Source organism: Corylus avellana, chromosome ca5 (genome assembly GCF_901000735.1).
Source record: "Corylus avellana chromosome ca5, CavTom2PMs-1.0".
Classification (NCBI taxonomy): Eukaryota; Viridiplantae; Streptophyta; class Magnoliopsida; order Fagales; family Betulaceae; genus Corylus; species Corylus avellana.
In genome coordinates, this window is record NC_081545.1 from 23,358,036 (window position 1) to 23,366,910 (window position 8,875).

At 38.0% G+C, this 8,875-nt stretch overlaps 1 long non-coding RNA gene across 1 annotated transcript; it reads left to right on the plus strand.

Moving 5' to 3' along the window:
• Positions 1-6,054: 6,054 nt before the first annotated feature.
• LOC132182733 (uncharacterized) lies at positions 6,055-7,972 on the plus strand. Its single transcript, XR_009440326.1, has 2 exons — positions 6,055-6,847; positions 7,721-7,972. It is a non-coding gene; the product is annotated as an uncharacterized LOC132182733 (long non-coding RNA).
• The last annotated feature ends 903 nt before the right edge of the window (positions 7,973-8,875 follow it).

Genomic DNA, 8,875 nt, shown 5'->3' on the forward strand with positions numbered 1-8,875 from the left:
CAGATTCTATACCTAGTGAAGGCTAATATATTTGTCTTTGAAGACTCAAGATTCCGTCTTTTACCATTCACATGAATTAATGAAATCCAGTAGTCAATATCTAGTTATATTATTTGAGGTATCCTACGTGACCGCTAGAAAAGGAGTTGTATTAGGTGCCTGAGCCTTTTCATGAGTTACTTGTATCCAATCATCTGCTTACTTTGCTTTTGTAAATATTCTCTCACTACAACAAAAATTGGCCTTTTTGCCATTAATTTTTTAACACCACAACACAACCCGGCGTTTACACATATAAGCCAAAAAAAAAAAAAAGGAGGAAAGAAATTTTCCTTGCGTTTATACGTATAAGCCAGAAAGTTTTGGGGAAAATCAAATCTCCCGCGGCTCTCCTTGTTGCTCACACTATTCCTCAGTAACACCAGTCTTAGTATTATAATCTCCTGCGGCTCTCCATTACTCCTGTGAGTCCTGTTGCTATTATCCGATATTCGCCTTCAGTAATTGTATATAACCTCCTTCGGACCCTCTAAAAGGGACACCCATTTGCCTTATTGACAATTGATTTGTTAATGCGATTACTATCAAAAAATAATCACAAGTATATTGCTATCAATACCCACCAAAGATCACCAGAAAATCAAGGAATGAATGAAGAAGAACCAAAAAAAGAGTAAAGAGCAGAGGACATGCGATACGCAGCTTCAAAGAATGAGAAAAACTTCATTGCATTCTATTGAGTTTTACATCTGTGTTGATTTATACAAAGAAAGAGAATATTTTAACTAATTCTAGGCTCTATTTACAAAGAATCACCTGAGGCTACGCATGTGTGTGCCTCCTATTACAGCTGTGCAAAACTAACTTCTTTAAAGCTATTATATATCAGCCACGTACCCTTGCATATGACCATTTTAATTCCTCTAAAATTCCCCCTCAAGATGAATATACATTGAGCATATTCATCTTGCGCAGTAGACTATGAAATTGTGTTTTCCCAAGGGCCTTCGTTAGAATATCTGCTACCTGGTGACTTGAGGAAACGTGAATTGGCTTAATAACTCCTGCTTGTAACTTTTCTGTTATGACATGACAGTCAATCTCTATGTGCTGGTTTGTTCATGGAACACAGGATTTTCTGCAATATGTAGTGCAGATTGACTGTCGCAGAAGAGTAAAGCTGACAGGAATGATCAATCTTTAGATCTGCAAGTATTTTAGCCACATGACGTCACAGGTTGCTGAGGCTAGAGCTCTGCACTCTGCTTCAGCTGAAGATCCTTACAACCGCCCCAATCTGAATCACAGAATCCTTTAATGTGTAATTTTGAATCAACAGGGAAAAACAAGCCTTGCCCTGGAGAATGTTTGATGTACCTTAGCACTCTATAGGCAGTATCCATATGTACTTTGGCCGGCTTATCCATGAACTGGCTGAGCTTACCAACAGAATAAGAGATGTCAAGCCGTGTTGTAGTTAAATATAGGAGTTTTCCTATCAATCTTCTATAGCTTGTAGGGTCAGCAAGCAAGTCTTCTTCAGTACATTGCAACTTTAAGTTTGTTTCCATGGGAAAATCAACTTGTTTACACCCCAAATAACCAGCCTCCTCCAAAATTTCGAGAGCATACTTCCTTTGTGACAAGGAAATTCCCTTTGTACTTCGTGGTACTTCAATTCCCAAGAAGTACTTCAATTCCCCCAAATCTTTGATTTTGAACTGCTAATTTAAGAAACTTTTCAATCGAGCAATTTCATTCTTGTTATCGCTGGCCAGTATAATATCGTCAACATAAACTAAAAGTGCCAAGAATTTGGAATCTGACTTGGATATAAACAAGGAATTATCTGACTTTGACTGCTCAAAACCATAGTGAAGTAAAACTTGTGACAGTTTGGAGTACCACTGTCTTGAAGCTTGCTTCAAGCCATATAATGACTTGTTTAATCTACACACCTGACCAGAAAATTCCCCCTTGCTGCCAGCATATCCAAGAGGTAGCTCCATATAAACTTCTTCATGCAAATTACCATGAAGGAATGCGTTATTGACATCTAATTGATGCAAAAAATACCCTCGAACAGAAGCAACAGCTAGGAGTAATCGAATTGTGGTCATTTTAACCACACGAGAAAAAGTCTCCAAGTAGTCAATCCCAGGTTGCTGAGTGTAGCCTTTAGCTACTAATCGAGCTTTGAATCTCTCTATGCTGCCATCTGATCTATATTTAATCTTTAACACCCATTTATAGCCTACTGCTTTCTTTCTAGGAGGTAAAGCAGTGATAGTCCAAGTTCCATTTTCCTCTAGAGCAGTGAGTTCAGCTTGCATAGCTTGACACCATTCAGGATACTCAACAGCTTGGGAGTAAGTTTGAGGTTCAAAGTGAGAAGAAATGGAAAGCGTGAAGGCTTGGTGTGTGGGTGACAGTTTAGTATAAGACAAAACAGATGAAAGTGGACAAGATGATACCTGAGTGCTGGAAGAAGATTCAGGTCCTGCTGTTATGGAAGATGATGGACTGCCAGAAAGGTGAGATGACAAATTACAGTGATAATCTCTAAGATAGGAGGGAGGATGCCTCACTCTGGTAGGTCGATCACTTGTAGGTGCACCATCCAGAGGAACAGGTGAAGAGCTTTGAGTTTGGAGGTCAGGAGAAGAAGCAATATGATGAGGACTATCCTGACAAGGGCTATGAATTTGGGAGTCAGGAAAAGAAGTGAAATGGTGAGGAATATTCTCAGTAAGTGGCACAGGTAAAACCACAGGGGATGTGCCTAGGTCTGAGGAATGTAGCTTTTGAAAGGGAAAAACCTTTTTCATGAAAAATAACATCACGAGACACAAAAACTGAGTGTGAATTCAAGTTATAAAGCTTGTATCCTTTCATGCCAAGAGGATAACTAATAAAAATGCATGCAATGGCCCGAGCATCAAACTTGGATCTATTTCTGGACAATGTTGAAGCATAACACAATGAACCAAAGACTCGTAAGTGAGTGTAAGAAGGTTGTTTACAGAAAAGTAACTCATATGGTGATTTGTTTGACAAAACAGGAGTTGGAATGCGATTGATTAAATAGGTAGCTATCAAAACACAATCACCCCAAAATTTCAATGGAAGATGAGCTTGGAAACGAAGAGCTCTAGCAACTTGTAATAGGTGTTGGTGTTTTCTTTCAACCACGCTGTTTTGCTGAGGGGTTTATGTAAAACACCTTTGGCCTTATAAAAAATACGCATATGAAATTCTGGTCCATTATCACTGCGAATCCTCTTAATTTGGACACCAAACTGAGTGGCAACGAGGTTAAAAAATGATTGTAACAGTTGCTGAGTTTCGCCTTTAGTTTTCATAAGATAGACCCAAGTAGCTCGAGAATAATCATCCACAATTGTTAAAAACTAATGGTAACCCCCAATTGCAGCAACTGAATAAGGCCCCCAGATGTCACAGTGTATGAGATCAAAAATGAAATGAGTAACACTGATACTCGTTTAAAAAAGGAGACATTTCTGCTTTGCCAAAGGGCAGACAATACAATGCTGATAATCAGAAGAGTTTACATCTAAAAAAGATTGCTTTATAATATCAAGAGGTTCCTTGGACAAATGACCAAACCTATAATGCCAAAGATCAAAGTCATTACAAGGAAAAGAGGAAATGTGTGATTCAACACCATGTGCTTTACAATGAGGTGGACAAATGACCAAATCTATAATGCCAAAGATCAAAGTCATTACAAGGAAAAGAGGAAATGTGTGATTCAGCACCATGTGCTTTACAATGAGGTGGAATAGCTATTGTAAGACTATGGTTTTGTGTGGAAGTTTGTTTCTGACATTTGGAATGCAATTTGTATGATGGACTAAAGTAGAAAAGGCCATTATGTTCCTTAGCAAGTCCAATCGTCATCCATATAGGCAGGGCCTGGATAAAACAAAGTCCAACAAGAATAATTAGACAATATTTCATTGTCTTAGTGAGCTTTACTTGCTGAGATTAGAAAAGTGAAAGAAGGAACCACAAGAACATCAGTGAGAATTAGTTTGTCCAGTGAGTTGGATGGTGCCTTTATGTGTGACAGGAACAGATTCACCATTTGGGAGTTGCACAACAGAGTTTACTTGACAAGAAATTGAGGTTAATAAGGTCACACTACAGACCATGTGATCTATAGCACCTGAATCAATTATCCAAGGTGATTGTGAAGGATCATGAGGTGTATGTGACAAAAGGGAAAAATACTGTGGCTTATGAAAGACACTAAAAACTGAGTGAATTGAAGAATAAGGTAGAGGAATACCTGATACTTGAGGAGGACCTAAGACACTGCTTGCTTGATGTGAAGATTGATTACCTGAGGGTGGCTGTGAGAAATCTGAGGTGGAAATCAAGGATAGAAGCTTCTGACACTGCTCATGAGTGAATGGGAGCTGTGGAATGTCACCAACTGCCTCCCCTTGAACCATTGTAGCTCATTCTACAAGATTAGCAGAAGTAGTGTTCCTTTTACTAGAATCTGTAGCTCTATTGCGAATGGATCTCCAGCCAGGTGGGTACCCGTGTTTCTCAAAACACTTGTCCTCTGTATGTCTCTCCTTGCCACACCAATTACAAATAAAACGCTTCTTGTTATTGTTGTTGAATTGAGGCTTCCTCTGATATTGTTGTTAAGATTTCTGAACTACATTAGCTTGGCTTGTAAAAACAGTAGAATCAACAGCAATATTATGACCAAAGCTAGCTCGATTAGATTTTTGCTTCTCAGCTTAAAGTACAGTGGAGAAAACTTTGTTAATGGAAGGCAATGGCTCCATCAGCAGTATGTAATCCTTGATAGAAACAAAGCTATCATTCAGACCATTAAGAAACTTCACAACATAATCTTCATGCTGAAAAGAGGCAATGGTAATGCGAGCACCACATTTGCGAGCAGGAGTACATTTGCAAGAAGGAAGGGCTCTAAATTGCATCAATTCATCCCAAAGAGCCTTCAACTGAGTAAAGTAGGTAGAAACAAAATTGGAACCCTGTGTAAGAGCACCAATTTATGATTGCAGCTCAGAAAACCTAGCCCTATTACCTTGAGAGTATTGTTCTTCTAGATCTAGCCATAGTGCTCTGACAGAATCAATATATTGAACACTAGAAACAATATATGGTGAAATAGAATTCAATATCCAAGAATGCAACATACTATTACATGCTAACTAAGATGAATAGGTTAAATCACTGGGGTCAGGTTCAGGGATTGTAGCATCAATAAAACCCAACTTACGCTTGGCTCGAAAACCATGGATGACAGCACGTCGCCATGAGCTATAATTCTCAGTGGTAAGAAGTTGAGCCACCAAAACTTGGCCAAGATGATCACCATGAGGAAGGTAGAAAAGACTAGAAGGATTCTCAGTAGATGTAGAAGAAACCAGGGAAGTAGGTGTAGGAGAAGCATGTGAATTAGAGCTAGAAGGAGGAGGATTATCCATTGGGGAAATAACACAAACAGATGGTGAGTAAGAAAACAAAAAGAAGCAGAAGGAAGAAGAAAAGCTTAGATGCACTCTGATACCATATCAAAAAATAACCACAAGTATATTGCTATCAATACCCACCGGAGATCACCAAAAAATTAAGGAATGAATGAAGAAGAACCAAAAAAAGAGTAAAGAGCAGAGGACATGCGATACGCAGCTTCAAAGAATGAGAAAAACTCTATTGGGTTTTACAACTGTGTTGATTTATACAAAGAAATAGAATATTTTAACTAATTCTAGGCTCTATTTACAAAGAATCACCTGAGGCTACGCATGTGTGTGCCTCCTATTACAACTGTGCAAAACTAACTTCTCTAAAGCTATTATATATTAGCCACGTGCCCTTGCATATGACCATTTTAATTCTTCTAAAAATTGAGTAATGATATAGGTTACGCGGCGTGCGTGAACAGTAACGCACGCCGCTGACGTGGCATGTGCCACGTCGTAACCTCTATTTAAAAAAAAAAAAAAAAAATCCAAAATCCTGCGTCAAAAACCTCCAGCCCCGTCCATTTTATTTCCCCCCAAAATTTTCCCCAAACCATTCTCCCTCCCATTCTCCCTCCAAACCAACCATTTCTCCCCCCACCGGCACCATCGCCGGCACTGTAATCTCCTCTCCCCACCGTTACTGCCGCCGACGACCCGAAACCCTTTCTCCCGAGAATCACATTTCATTTCCCCCTTTTTTCTCCCCAACCCATTTTCTTCCTCCACCGGCACCGTGAGTCTTCTCCTCTCCCCACCGTCACTGCTGCCGATGAGCCCAAAACCACCCCACCGTGCGATGACCAGCTCTACCATGCCTGGGACCCTCACCGACCTGGCCCATTGGCACTGCCGTTAAGGTCAACAGCGCAGACTCCGATATCGCCTTCAATTGCGCCAGGCGGCCTCCACCACGCCAAGAAGGTCAAGGCCTCTTGAGACCCTCGGGCTCTTTGAGACTTTTACAAGGTTGAAAAACCAAGGCAAAGTTAGAAAGCCATTTCATTTTGATTTTATTTCCACATCTGTCACTTTTTGCTTTGTCTATTACGTTTCAATTTCGTTCTCAAATTTTTCATGGGTTATTTTCTATTTCAAATATAATGGTGAAATATTTGTCTTGGAGTTTTCTATTGCTTAGTTCTTATCCTTTGCCCTTCCAGAAATCTCCTCTTCATCAATGTCTCTCTCAGGTACTCTCTCTTTATCTCTCTCTCACATTAGATTTGACTGATTGGTTAGCTTCTAGTGCTTGTTTTACTTAGTGACTTATGGAGCTTTGTTGGAAAAAGATTTGCTGAAGAAGAAAAGAAGTGGGTTTATCTCAGTGTTTTATTTCCTTTTTACCAACGTGATGATATGTTCGGCTTAGCATCTTGCGGACCCAGTTCATAATTTTCTGTTGTTTGCATTGTGATGGCTGATCAGATGGTTACAAATTGTAAATTTTAATGTATTTTCATTTATTGGGTGCTGGAATTTAGACTACTGGGCATACATTGAATAAGGTACAAATATGAGAAATTATCATTTTGCTAGATTTTTTTTTTTTTTTTTTTTTTTTTGTGTTTCTATTTGGACCATTGTAATTGGTCTCTGTGTTATTTTTTCTGCATAGGATGAGAAGGTCTATAGTAATTTCTAATTAATCACTGAGGAGATAACTTTTATGATGTTGGAAAATTTTATTTCAAATCTTGCTTTCTTACTTCTAATTTTTAGTGGTGTTGTAGCTTAAAATCTTCTTGTGGTGTTGAATAAGGCCAATGTAATCAATATATGAATTTGTACCATAGAGTTCTTAAGGCCAGTTAAAACTTCTTAAGAGCTTTTTTGACCGAGGGGTTACTCGAGTAATGAGTGCTTTTATCAAGAGTAGAAGATGATTTAGCCTCTAATTTTGTGTCTCAAAAGTGCATGCTAGGATTTATCAATAAATTTTCTGGCATTTTCTTTTAAGAAGCAAAATTCTACATTTCTTCTATACTGGCTGAGGGGTGCTTGTAATTGGATAGTAAATGATATTATTATATCGATTTTGATGTTGAAATATGTTGTTCATATGATTGCTAAGATTTTATGCTAAGCTTTACTTTGTTAACCTAATTGATGATTGATACTTGATCCATATGTATGTGTGCTAGTGTGAGGGATTTTCGTAACGCAATTGCATTTCTTGATGACAGGCATTGCCTATTTCCTGATGATGTTAAAAGATCATGTTCTACAATATGGTTGAGAAAAGACAACAATTATTTCCTTCATGTGACTAAACATAAGATTCTTTTGTTCTTCTGTTTTTATCCCTCTTGATTCACTATGTATTTGGTAGGTTGTAGGTACCTAGTGAATTGTACATAAAATTGATTATTGGAATGCTCCCAACTCTTGGCCTTATGTAAAATTAATTATTCTATGTGTAAGTTTGTTTCATCTCATTTGATTCTTTTAGCAAGTGTTGTTTGCAAGAATTTATGATGGAATTAAACATTCTCAAAAAATTGTGAAGGATTGGTTGTTTGTTTGACAAAAAATGGTTAAGCTGAAGGAAAATATTGAATTAAAAAACGGATGCAGTATAATCTTATGTCTTGATAGAGAAACATGCAGCCGATTGATAGCTAAATTTGCACGTGTTTTGGCCACCTCACAATGCTAATGTGTGCTGAAGGTTGCAAGCATAGCAAGGGCATTGTTGATAACCATATAGCTTTATTCCTTTCTGTTTTGCAAGTGAAAGATATAGTTGTTGTCAAAGTTTCAACCTTGAAAAGCAAGTAGAAAATCACACAAGACTTTTTCGACAACACATCATGACTTTGACAAAACAAAACCAACAAAGTACATTTAATTTTCACGAACTAAAAGATTCTATGCTTCAATAGTATGAAAATATTGAAGGATGTAGCAAAACAGAACAAAGAGAATTTTACAAGCTTGCAACATTAGTTTACAGTTGACCCATAAAAGGAAAAATGTAACCTCTTCCTTTTTGCAAACATGCGAAATACTTGCAAAATAATAAAATAAGCCTATTTAGGGTATCACTTGAATACATTTTAGTAATGAATTTGTACACCAATAATTTACAATAGGCAACCAAGCAACTCATCATAGAAAACGCTGAGGACCTGCGATCCCATGAGTCTGATTACATTAAGGAGTTTTGTGCAACCAGAACATGCAAAGAGATATATTGAATATACAAGAAGTTGAGGCCCATCATGGCTATGCCGAAGACTACAACTGATGCAATACAGCATGAATGGCCTTCAGATAAAGCTACATCAAAATCAAAGTAGTCAATAAGAAAAGGACCAATAAGTCAAACATTTAAAAAC